The sequence below is a fragment of the Gossypium hirsutum genome, chromosome D01 (assembly GCF_007990345.1).
Source record: "Gossypium hirsutum isolate 1008001.06 chromosome D01, Gossypium_hirsutum_v2.1, whole genome shotgun sequence".
NCBI classification, from domain to species: domain Eukaryota; kingdom Viridiplantae; phylum Streptophyta; class Magnoliopsida; order Malvales; family Malvaceae; genus Gossypium; species Gossypium hirsutum.
The window spans coordinates 33,213,300-33,227,856 of NC_053437.1; positions in this window are offsets into that span (position 1 = coordinate 33,213,300).

Sequence of the window (14,557 nt, forward strand, 5' to 3'; positions counted from 1 at the left end):
TTATTCATTAACATAGATTTATGCATTTACAGTGCAATAAATATTATTCTTTTATGTTATGAGGTTATTTAAGTATAAATTAAAGGTTAATGCTTATTTAAGTGTAAGTTAGGTCAAGGATTTATTAGGATACAAGGTCAAAGATTAAAGCTTATTTAAGTATGAAAAATGTATGAGGGTTCAAAAGAAAATACAACAATTATCAGATTATTTCCACATTTAACTAATTAATGTATATGGTCTGTAAAATTTTAGAGATCATAAATTATAAAAGACAATCAATAAGAAAATAAAATTTTACTTGGTAGGTAAAAATATTATAGATGTCTTTTTATTAAGTGTTAAATTGTATTTTGTTTTGTTTTTTTTTTGTTTTTATTTCAAAATGGATAAACTAGTTTCTAAACATTAGATCAATGAACAAACGGGTCATTTTGTCAAAAATTCCATCAAATTTTTCTAATAAAAACTGGAATGACTAACAAAATAACCAAACAATAACACATTATATGTCATGTGTACCTCATGCTGACATTTAAAGATCAACTTTTAACAATAAAAATGGATAAAATTTTTAACAAAAAAATTATTTATTTTTTAATCTAATTTACAAGAAATAATTTATTCTTTTAATAAAACAAAATATAATCTAACACTCAATATAATACTTTTATTATCCTTTTACCTCACTAGGTACGTTATGAATGGAAGATCAATTGTGCTATATATAAAGGCTATGGCCCCCCTCACCCTCGTTGTTGACGAGTTATTCCCGAACATCTGAACCAATCCAACGTGGTAAGGTGGATGCTGACACTTCACCATTCTCTGGTGTCTGACCCCACTAATCATGCAATCGTATAAATGTCTTGGTGCCTTCTACTGTTTCTGTTTATGTATCTTTTCTCTGTCTTAAAGAAGTTGATTTTCTCATTAAGAAATTTACCAATTATAAACTATGAAAACATACTTGTTAGTGAGTTTGTATATTAGCATTTTAATAATATCATGAACAATAGTATAATAAGCTTTAAGATATATGTCTACTGCAATTATATTTCTCCTATTGTACATTTATAGTTGTCAACCATATAAATGTGCATATTGCATCAACAAATAAATGTACTTAAACTAGACTTTTTTTTAATGATTAAGTAGTAAGAAATAACTATTTTGGTAATTATAATTTAGCAATTTTATTAGTGACAATTACACTATTTAGATGCAACTTTTGTTGTAATTTAACTTGCAGCTAGAAGGTTGTGTAACAGTATATTAACACACAGTTTATCAGTACCATAGTAATAGTAGGCATGTAATATTATAACAATAGCACTTTAGTCATTAAATCACTGATTCTAGAATAAACACAATATCAGAGACTTAATTGAGTGGATAAAAGCTCTAAAAACAATTCATGGGGATATATAAAGACTAAATTGAACATATCATAAATTTTTGGGCAAAAATGTAAAACAGGGGTCACACAACTATGTGGCCAGGCCGTGTAAGGGTCTCGTGGCCATGTGGAAAGGTTACACAACAGTGTGGTCAGGCTGTGTAACAGTCTGATGTCGTGTGGAAAACGATAAATTACCCTATAGGAGAGACACGGCCGTGTGGCAGGCCATGTAATAAGCTGAGGTCGTTTGGTTCACAAAGTCCCTAAATTCTACAGTTATACATGGTCGTGTAGTAGCCATGTGGTCCATACGCCCGTGAGAAAGATCGTGTGGCCCTAAACCTACACACAATCATTACCAATTCACTTGGAAAAGACACACACCTTTCATCACGGGTTCGGTTGATGTTTCTCACGCTCGATTTTGGTCTGATTCACCTAAATTCGGTCCTTCAAATGACATTTACAATGAATTAACAATTGTTGTCAAGTTTTCGACAAGATTATCAAAGATTTGGCAAGAACCATAAAAGATTGATTAATCAAACGAAAGATCAGCGTCGGGCAGTAATATCAAATCAAATACGAGATCTAATTGCCGAAACGAGGTGTTCTTACTATTTCTTGGCAAAGCTAGGGATGCTATTGACATAAATTACAAAATCGATAGAGAACAACTGAATGGTGGATGATTTGATTCAGGAAGAGCAAAATAATCACTAGTATAAAGATGAAAAAATATGGTGCAAAGAAGAGGAAAAGAGAATAAAAAGAAAATAAATTGAAGATGAAGAGAAATTTTATTAAATAGCTAGGGCTTGAAGACCCTAGGGGCGGCACAACAAATTTCCCTATTTTTGTCGAAATTCAAAAGAAAATGAAAAGGGAAGAAATGGCTCGAACCTAGGACCGCTAAAAAGGATAACTAACTCTTAACCATTGAGTTATCACCTATTTCATGTTTAATCTTAATTTCTGACCATATATATTTTGGGTGTGACTTTTCCCTAAGTTGCTGAAAATAAAATGGGAAGAAGGGAGCTTGAACTTAAGTCTCTAGGGAGGATTCTCTAACACTTAACCATTAAGCCTAATTAATTTCTTGTTTAACCATTTCAATTAACCCCCTATAGTTTAAGGCGTGACATTTCGCCCCTAGTGACGCCTTAGGCCGCCTATGTACTTCCTTTGTTTCTTTACCCATACTAGTATTAGATCCACCATGATTTTTGCCCACCACAAAGTTCACGGAGTGTCTCATTCAAAATACTAGCCATCAAAGCAAAGTTGGCCTTTCTTTTGGAAAAAGAAAGAAGATCAAATCAAAGAAAAAAATGTATTTAATGGCCCATGCAAGCAACCTTCGCATTATTAGCACGACGCTTTAACCAACTCAGCTAATAGGCCATTGTTATATCAATGTTTAAGTTTATGATATTACTACTGCCCACCTCAAATTAACTATAACAATTTATATATCTAATATGATTTTATACGTGCATTAAAAAAAACTTAAGTACAAATTTTAATATTTTTGAACTTTAGTTTAAGTAACTTTTTAAAATTAGTTTTGATCCCTTTAAACATATTGATGCACAGTGTGTAATAATACAATACAATACAATACTATTCTTTTTTTTTGTAACCCACAAATTATATAAATGAGAATCACTAAACTATTATTTATTATTGACTTATTTTAATAAAAATATACGGTAAATATATGAGTAATGATTTTGCATATTTTTTTTGTCACACCAATAATTAAAGACAAAATTTGATGAAAAAGATGAATTTTAAAGAAAAAAATTAGGGAAATGGGACTATTTATGTGATATTTAGGGAAATAGACTGATTTTTGAGAGGTAAAGACGAAAATGTGTCTTGTTGGATGCATTTTTAGCTAAAAACGCGTTTTACAGGACACAATTGTTGACTTTTTTGAACATCAACACCTTCGGTTGCAAAAAGCTATAGTCAAGTGAAGGGAGTTGATTTTCTTGATGTTTTCTCTCCTATTGTGAAACATATGTCTATTTGGGCCCTTTTGGCTCTTTTTGCATCAAACAATCTTTTGTTAGAGCAGTTAGATGTAAAGACTGTTTTCCGTCACGGTGACCTTGAGGAGGACATCTATATGCAACGACCGAAAGTTTTCAAATTTTAAGGTAAAGAAGACAATGATTGTCTCTTATGAAAGTCTTTGTACGGTTTGAAGCAGTCTCCTCGGTAGTGGTGTAAAAAGTTCAACTCATTCATGTTAAGTATTGGTTTTTCTCGAAGTAAGTATGATAGTTGTTTTTACCTACAATGTCTTGATGATGATTGTTTTATATATATTTCTTGCTTTATGTTGATGATAAATTGATTACGACTAAGAATCCATCTGAAATAGATCGTCTTAAAACCACGCTTAACTCTAAGTTCGAGAGGAAAGATTTAGGTGTAGCAAAAAAAAATTTGGAGATGGGAATTTTGAGAGATAAACATTTCGAAAAATTATTTTTATCGCAACAAAGGTACATCATTAAGATACTTGAGTGAATTTAGATGCAAGATTCAAAATCGGTAAGTATTCCATTACTTAAGCATAGTCGGAAGTTTGGTGTATGCAATTGTATACATTTGTCTTGATATTTCACATATTGCTAATTTTGTTAGTCGATACATAGCCAATCATGGTAAGTTACACTGGCATGCAGTTAAGTGAATTTTTAGATATTTATGAGGTACTTCTAACATGTGCTTAGAGTTCAAAAAAGCCTAAACGGCTTAGTCAAATATGTTGATTCAAATTATGCATGAGACTTAAATCGAATGAGGTCTCTCACAAGTTATCTATGCGCTTTTGAAGATTTTGCCATCAGTTGGAAAGCTACACTTCAAGCTACAATAGCTTTATCTAATATTGAAACATAATACATGTCAATTACTGAAGCAGTAAAAGAAGTGATTTGGTTAAAAGGCCTATTTAGTGAACTGGTAAGTGAAAAAAGGTTAACTATCGTAAATTGTGATAGTCAAAGTGTCATACATCTCACCAAAGATCAAATGCATCATGAGAGAATGAAGCACATAGACATTCTTTACCACTTTGTTCGAGAGGTGATCATTCAAGGGGATGTTCAAATTTTTAAAATTGGCACAAAACATAATTTGACCAACATGTTAACAAAGAGTCTTCCAGTTTCAAAGTTTGAGCATTACTCGGACTTGGTGAGTATCCAATGAAGATCAAATTAGGCCCATAATAGGGCTTGTAAAGGGAGTTAAGTCAAATACGAGTCAAGGTAGAAATTTGTGGAGTTATGCCTCACATTTTCAGACTAAAAAGTGTATGACGTTGCAACAAAGAAGTGCTCTTCGTCCTAATGAACATCCAATGTCATGATGAGAAGAGAGCCTTCGTCCTGACGACGTAATATCGCGTTACGATGTGGCAACGTACACCTTAAGTTTTTCAATTTTCTTCACCCGGTTAAACTTTATTTTTAGTTGCACACTTAAACTCTTATTAACCTAGGGTTGTTGTAGTCGTATATGCTACGAAATTTAGCCTATAAATTGGCCTTAGTTACTCTAGGTTTCATACAACAGAAATATTTAGATTGAGAGAATTCTGATTGAGAGAAATATTTAGGTTTCACCACAAGTTTTTCGATTTTCTTCTCCCAGTTAAGCTTTATTTTTAGTTTCCCACTTAAAATCTAATTAGCCAAGGGTTGTTGTAGTTGGACCATCAGGCCTGGCCCAAAGGCCCGCCCAAAAATGAGAGGGTTTGGGTAAAAATATAAGCCCAAAGAATGGGAGGGTTTGAGTATATAATATGGTAATTAAATTAAATTAATCATTATATAATGTGATTAACTTAAATTAAAATGTTACATAATGTAATTAAATTAAGTTAATAGGGGGTCCCATAATTATAGGCTAATAATAAAGGGTGTTTAAAGAAAAATTTAAACCGAAAAAACCAAAGTAGCCTAACTAAAAAATTGATTTTTTTGGTTTATTCGGTTTTCTCGATTTTCATGTTCGGTTTAATTTGTTTATTCAATCGCTTTTCAATTTTGATATTTTAAACGGAATAAGTCATAACCTATAAGCCCATAACCCGTTTACATACTCTCACCCAAATTTAAACCTTAAACTCAAATACCTATTAGAACTTAATACTCTTAAAAGCCTAAACCCATTAAAAATTAAAACCCAATACCCATTAATTTTTAAAACTCGAATAGCTAATTTAATTTTTTATGATAATCATTTTAATTTTAATTATTTAATATATATATAAGAAACCCAAATTTGTATATACTTATTAAGAATAGTAGAGGATATGGAAATTGTATGTTGCCATGTAAGAAAATAAATATTCTTTGAGTTCATTAAAATGGTTTGATTTAATTTTTAATATTTTCTTATAATGAATTTGAAATAAAATTAAAATTAAAAGTAATACAATATACTAAATTGAAGAAAGAAGACAATTATGTGAAAACAAAAATTAAAGGAAATAAAATTAAAAGTACCTCAGTTACAATTATTTTTTTCAACCCAAAAAGAAGGTTAAAACCGAAAAATTGAACCAAATCGATTTATTCAATTTACACGAATAATTCGTTTTTTGGTATAGAAAAATTGAAGCGACTGAATGCACAGCCCCATTAAGAATTAAGGAAATATTTTGAAAGTAACTATCCAAAAATTCAATGTTTCCATACCTTTATATATAATTGGAAATTATAAAAAGAATAAACTATAATATTAAAAATACGTATCAACTTAATTAGAGTAACATGTTGAATTTTTCTAACTATAAATTTATATTAATTATTGATTTTAAGAATAGGAATTAAAATTAACCTTGATTTTGTTAAATGATAGAAATGGATGAATGCATAGTGTGCAATGGAAATGAATTTAATATAGATTATTTTGATTTTGTAAAAATGTGAAAATCATGGGAAATTGGTGGGATATTCTCCATCTTAGTTTTCTATTTAACAACCACTTCTCACCCAAAAAGAAATCACTACATAATTTACTCGCCTTAACCCATCATGGTTGACTCCGTTATTCGCCACCGTTCATAAATCATATCAGATGCTAACATACTTCATTATCAACCACCTGTGTACATCTACCACCACTCCTATACCAAAATCATAACTACAACTACATAAAATTCATTTAGATAGTGTTTGGAAAGCTACTTAATAATTAAATTTAGGTATAATTGTTTGTAATTACACAAAAATGATATATTTGGATAACCATTGTAATTGACGGGTTCCATCGAATTGGATGTAATTGGAGCATTAATATACAATTTTAAATTCTTAGGGAAAGAGTGAGAATTGAAGTAATTACACTCAAATCTAATTTTAAAAAAATATTTTTATAGAAATTATAAAAATTATATTATAAACATAAACCCGTTTGAGTGTTTTGGATAGTTATAGCCACAAAAAATCTTATATTATAAACCCTAGAAAGTTATATTATACAAAATAGTTTATGTATTTTATAAAGTTATGGGAAAAATTATTATAATTTTTTTACATGTTATAAAGGTATTATAATATATTTATTTATAACATTATGGTCAAATATAGACATAACCGATTTATGTGTCCATGTTATACATTATAAAAATAATATACTTATTCATAAAAAATTGTTATAGGTTTTCTTCATCATAACTTCTTTATAAAAAAAAAACATTCTAAAGTTATGAGAAAAAAAATATTTATAAGAAGTATTATGAAAGCATTGGACAATTTATAATTTTTTTTATAAATGTTATAGATTATAACTTTTATATTATTTTTATTTAATTTTACGTATTATAAAAAAGAATTAACCTAACATAAGTTATTCTCTAAATTAAATTTTTATAATTAAAGCTATAGACTATTTGGTTTTGGATTGTAAAACCAAATAGTATAAGGTCGATGCTAATATGCGAATAGAAAATGTTTTCTTGCACAATATTGTGGGTTATGATATTATTTGAGAGAATGATGCTAGACACAAGTACCATAGATAGCTCGCGGACTCTTTAATTTGAGACATTTAAGGCTTCGAAATGTGATTGAGAATACATTTATTGTTCTAAAAAATATTTCTTATATTAACCACATCCCCTTAGTATAGCATAATAAAATAATGCTGGATCGTACTAGCATGTTGCATATTTCATAACTTCAATCATAGGTGGAATTGAGATGATCCCTTCGTAAAGTACAAGAAAGAAAGAGATCTTGGTAATCCTAATGATGATAATGATGAACTCAATCAAAGGCCAATAACTGATAATAATGAATATATGTTAAATATTAAAGAGAGAATAACCCAATAAATATGCATTATAATAATTAAATAAGATTGCATAAATTACTCTAAATTAAAAACAATTGCTACCAATAATTTGGTTGTTGTTATGAATATCTTATTAACCAGATGTCCATCATGATCAAGATTGTAACACCCCTAACCCTTGTCCGTCACCGGAATAGGGTTACGAAGCATAACCGAATTTTACAAATTAAATACGGGCATTTCATAACCTTTGTTGCACATATTAAGAATCAATCATATAACACTCATATTGCCCCTTAGATGGACCCTCGAGACCCAATATTCACCTTAGAAATGAAATGGGACTAAACCGGGTACTCAGGGAATTTTTCCCAAAATCATAAATTTTTTTCTAGGGAGCAGGGGACACACACCCGTGTAGCCGACCGTGTGGCTCACACGGCCAAATGACACGCTCGTGTCTTAGGCCGTGTGGGCATTCGTTGTGAGGCACACGACCGTGTTCCAGCCCGTGTCCATACCCGTGTAACTCTCTGACTTGGGTCACACGGCCATCCACACGCCCGTGTGATAGGCCGTGTGAAGGGTGTAGGGGTCACACGGCCAAGCCATACGTATGTGTGCTAGGCCGTGTGTAAAAACCTGGATATTTTGTTTTGAAATTTCAAGGTGCAGGGGACACACGGCCAGACTAAACACCCATGTGCATGGCCATGTGTCACACACGGCTGAGACACATGCCCGTGTCTCTACCCATGTGGGTGAAAATAAGTCATTTTAAGGCCACTTTTCTCACCCTTTTTGACATCAACCTACACACAACATTTAAATACACTAATATATCCCAACCAAGCAATCAAAACCAACCAATACATGTTCTAAACTTACTATAACATTACATATACATCAATTACTTATACTTACTCATATAACTCATTTCATTGATTTATCAAATTCTACTACTAATTACACACATACAAACATTTAAGATTCACAACCACAATTCAAACTATTTCATTGCCAAACCAACCCCATACATGCCATATAAACCAAAATTTACATTGCAAAAACTATCATATTAAATTAGATAGTGTCGCTTGGTGTGTTGATCTAATCTCTCGATTACGCGTTAATCTACAAAAACATAAACAACGCGAGTAAGCTTAATGAAACTTAGTAAGTTCATTAGGTTAAACATTGATCTTACCGAATTTAATATAATAAATAAAATTGTAAATAAATCATACATTTTCCTGTCAAATACAATATAATCAGTAAACACACTTCCTTCAGATCAATATCAATAATAATCTATAAATCTTTCAATTCAATCACATAAGTCTTTTATCATTTCTTACTGAATCGAAGAACAACTTACGGATATGAGTACATCGTTCTTTTTGTGCCATAGTCCAACTATGGTCTTACACATGCATTGCCATGGCCCTGCCATGGTCTTACATTTGTAGTGCCATAACCTAGTTATGGTCTTATCATCAGAACGCCATAAACCAGTTATGGTCTTACACATGTATATATATACTGTCATGGTCCAACCATGGTCTTACGTTCAATGTGCCATAACCCAGTTATGGTCTTTTCATTAAAATGCCATAGCCCAGCTATGGTCTTACATTTAAACACTGCCATGGTCCAACCATGGTCTTATCCGTAAATTCATTATTTGTCACAGAACGATCGTACTCAATCCTGTGTTCTAATCATTTTAAACATTCAATTCAATTTTCATATTTTTAAAATAATCTTAATTTCAACAACAAAATATGAATAAATATATTATACCATTCCTAAATTAATAATCATGAAAGTCTAACCATATGAACTTACCTGGGTTGGATTGTAAAATTGGTAATAGTTTAGAGATTACTCGGCTAATTTCCCTTTTTCTCGTTGATCTACGAGCTCTTAATCTAGAATGTAAAATTTTCCATTCATTAGCATATATTTCAATTTCAGTCCACTTCACAATTTATACCCTTCAAATTTTGCAATTACACAATTACCCTAACTTTTACAATTTTTTTACAATTTAGTCCTTCACCAATTATCTCGTCGATTGAGCTACTTTTTCTCAATTGACAATTTATCTAATTATTCTAGGCTACCTTACATCCTTTGATACATATAAATTTAATATCAAACCCTAATTCTTTAGTTCTTCACAATTTAGTCCTAATATCAATTTCTATTGAAATCACTTGATAAAATCATCATATAACAAAATTAAAGCTTCAATTCCATGTTAATTCATCATAAACATCCAGCACTCATCCATGGTAACTTTCAAAATTAGCCATAAAATAAAAAAACTAATGCAATAGATAGTTGGACCTAGTTGTAAAAGTCTTAAAAACACAAAAATTTTAAGAAAAGAGCAAGAATTGAACTCACATGGTGTAAAAATATGAAAAACCAGCTTTTGAGAGACTCTTCTATGGTGTTTTCGGCTGAAGATTGATGAAGAAATGTTTAGATTTTCAATTTAGTCATTGTTTTAATTTTTACCTTAATTCCCAAATAACCATTTTTCCCCTAATTCATCCAATTTCAAGATTTTTCTCTGCACATGCCATTTCAGCCTTTTAATAAGTGTCTAATCGCCTTTTTGGTCCTTCTTTATTCACCACTTAAGCTATTTAATCACTATTTTTTAATTAACAAGTTTTGCACCTTTTTCAATTTAGTCCTTATTATTTAATTAACTATCAAAACGTTAAAATTTTCAGACGAAACTTTAATACTAACTTAATGACACTCTGTAAATATTTATGAAAATATTTACGGCTCAATTTATAAAATTGAGGTCTTGATACCCCGTTTTCAAAACCAATTAACCTAATAATTCCTTCTAAACTCAAATCACAATTTCACAAATCTTTCTAAAATCACATTTAAATCATAATTACTAAATAATAAAATTTTTGAACTCACTTATAAGATTTAGTGGTCTCGAACCACTATTTCCGACACCACTGAAAATTAGGTTGTTACAAAGATAAAGTTTTGATGTACTTTAAATTCTAATAGTTATTAGAATTAGATCTCTACTTCTTTTATACTTCTTATGCCTATAAATACAGGCTCTGATGAAACGTTGTAATAATCTCATTGACCAATAAAATACATTCTCTATTGCTTCCCATATTTCTTTGTTCTTTAGTCTCTCTATCTCTCTTTATTTTATAACACGTTATCAACACGATCTTGCTCAAAGTGATAGTTCCTTTTATCTGCGATCAAATTTGTCCATGATTTTCAATATCTTTGACGGCAAGATGCAAAGTTTTTACAGGAAGTTTCTTTTATTTAATATTTCATATCTAGTTATTATTTTTCATTCTTCTTTCATTATACATTATCATTGTTTTGATTAAGTTATTTTACTTTTTGTTCTTAAGGATGGTGAATGATTTGATACCGTTATCTATATGAAATTGTCAAGATTCACTCTCAAAGTTTACTTTTTAATATTTGTTTGGGGATGATATCTTTTTCTTCATTACAAAGGATGTTTATAATCACTGCTTCTCATCCATAGTAACGTAAGTCAATCTAATCAACTTCTTTTAAATTAAAAAAATTTAATTTATATAATTCACTATCCATATCTCTATGAATTTATAAAACCCTTCATGCATTTAGTTATTGAGATTTTTATGTGGAGATAAATATTTTTTATTTTTAATAGAAATGATTGATTTAATTTTGATTTTGATTTTGATATATGATTATTGTGGGATGTGAGTAAAAATATTTACTTGTCATGAACTTTGGGATATTCACTCTATTTGTGATAATTTCATATCATTGTAAAATTTGAGATGAAATTATGTCATAAGAAGTGGAGGTTAGAAAATATTTATGTTTAAACTTTTATAGCTGTAAAGTTATTTTAATTTGACATTATAATATTTTGTATTTTGTTGTGGTATGATATATAAAATATATATTATTTAACCACAATAATTTATTAGTGACATGAATTTATTATTTGTTACGTTTAATATATGTTTTATCTATACCTATATATTTTATTTTTATATGAATAAATAAAATTTTATTTAAAATAAATCAAGCATTCATTAAGGTTATACAATAAAATGATTATATGCTCCTTAAGAGCTAATATTGCATCAAACTGTAAAAAGCTCTTTAAGAGCTTATATTGTAGCTCCTTGTGATGCAAAATTTTATAAAATATAATATTGTTTTTAAAATTAAGAAGATATATGTTGAATAAATCCTTCATGTGTTTTACATTAAAACCATATATATAAATAACATGAGATACTCATGTATTTGTGTTATATATATTCCCCGAAGGAATACATTACACTATATGATTGAAATATCTAATGTGCTCCTGTAGTAGCAATATTGTGAAAATGACTTTAACAGTATTTTCGAACGATCTCATACCTTCTAGTGGCTAAGCAAAATAATAAGTTACTAATGAAAAAATATGAAATTCCTTTCACTAGTTTTGCTTCATTCCCTGAAGTGAATGTAGTAGTATATAACAATTATGAAAAATGAAAATATAGAGATCATGATTGTTGTTGTAATTGAGGGTGCGATGGAGACTAATTATGACAACATGAATAGATAGATTTTAATTTGAAATCCACACATATTTTGCGATGGTGATCATGAAATAAAGAATCAATGGAGGCGTTTAGAAATCTATCCTACTAGATTTATTGCATTTCCTGAAGTGAATGTAAACATAAAGAAAATAAAAGATATAATCATGGACCACTAAAAATGGGAACATAGTAATAGATGAGAGAACAATGAGAGTTCTCAAGATAACTCTTCAAAGGGTAAAGATAACTTATATTATCAATGTGATATAAAAATTTATTGGCCACATATGTGGCATATGCCTAAATATTTTATTTCTATTAATATTCTTTGAGGAGGGATGTGAGAATGTAGTAATAAATACTATCATTATAGATAGAAAGTATTTATCTTATTTGGTACTAAAATAAACAAATATTAATCCAATATTTGATAGTACAAAATTAGTCGAAACCTCTAGAAGAGCTAATATATTAATATCTTGTGATGGTTAATCCATTGGTTTTAAAATATATTTATAATGGATCTTATATTGAGATTGTGAATGAGGAAAATATTATATTTCATATGAATCACTATTGCTATAAATATCTATTTTGAAAGGATGAAAAAGAGAGGATTGAGTTATTAATTTATATTTATTTTATAATCTTTGTGATCTTCTTTTGTCATCGTCCCCATTAAGGGGTTGGAAGAAAAATATTTGATTGTGAAAGATCTATTTATGAGTAATAAAATATGATAATTCTATCTAAAGCTCGTTATAGTTGGATGCACCTGAAGTTGCAAATTTTTTTTTAGATATTTGAAGATTTTGGCATATTCCCTGAAGCGAATATTGCATATAATTGTTTAGAAATTATATTTATTTTTTTGACTTAGTGACATTATAATATTCACATTAATTTAGACATTTCCAGTACTAAATGTCACAATAGCACTTGTATGTGGATACAAAGTAAAAGGAATGATAGTAAAATTATTAATTTGATACAATTAAGTACAATTGAAACACATGTTAAGGTAAACTAGAAGTTTACTGATACAAATGCATTTACTACTTGGCGTGACCAGTTAGACCATTCTAGATCATACATGATGCGAAAATTAATTAAGAATTCATATAGACATTCATTAAAGAACCACAATATTCTTTAATTTAAAAGAATTCTCATATGTTGCTTGTTCTCAAATTGATTATTAGAAACTCACTAGCTAAAGTTGAGATTTAATTTCTTGCATTTCTGAAAGGAATATGGGATCATTCATCCACCATATGGATGATTTTGATATTATATGATTTTGGTAGATGCATCTACAAAATAATCACATATGTGTTATCAATTTTCAGCTTGTCGTTTGCAAGATTGCTTGTTTAAATAATTAATTTCAGATCATGCAATTATAACAATTCATCTTGCCAATACTTATGAGTTTATATCTCAGTCTTTTATTGATTGAGTTTGAAAATTTTTGTAAAAGTTTGTTATTTATGTGCATAATGGTTTAGAGAAATTATTGATTGAACGTCTCTGATTAATGTCTAAACCAAGAACACCCAAAACGCCCAAAATTTGATACCACATGGTAGAGGGTTGTGGGCGGACCAAGATTGAGTCGTCAAGTCACAGGAAACTCCTACGAAAACTCTAAACACTTGGATCTGAAACGAAGCAGAAAGATCAAATCTTAGAATTTCTAGATCTGAAATAAAAACTCTAAATCAGCAAAGAATAAACCAAGAATCAAAACACTTATTATTAGGGAATTCAGAAGTCAAGAACACGTGAATAAACTTCAAAGAAGTCTCTAATTCAACCGAATCTGTCAATTGCACCAAAACAGAAAGTTAATTCAACAGATCACAAAAAGAATGAATATTGATTGAGAATGAGGAATCGTGCAGCAAGAAAGAGGGAAATTATGGATTAAGAATGATCTTTGATAATCAAGAACGATTATGAGCTTCCCAAACCAAATCTGAAAATATTAACATCCAAAACAGTAAATCAAACTCCGAATTCCAGCAAACCGAATTGAATCATAATTGTGATGAATAAACGGCAAGATCAATGGAAAAGATGAATTAATGATCGATTCTTGCTGCCAAGAAGGGTGCCAATCAGTTTCTTTAATGTTGAAGAAGGCTGGAAACGCAACAAGAAATCTTAAACAAGTTAGATAATGAAATCAACACAAGCAGAAATTAAAAAGAGATTGGACAGC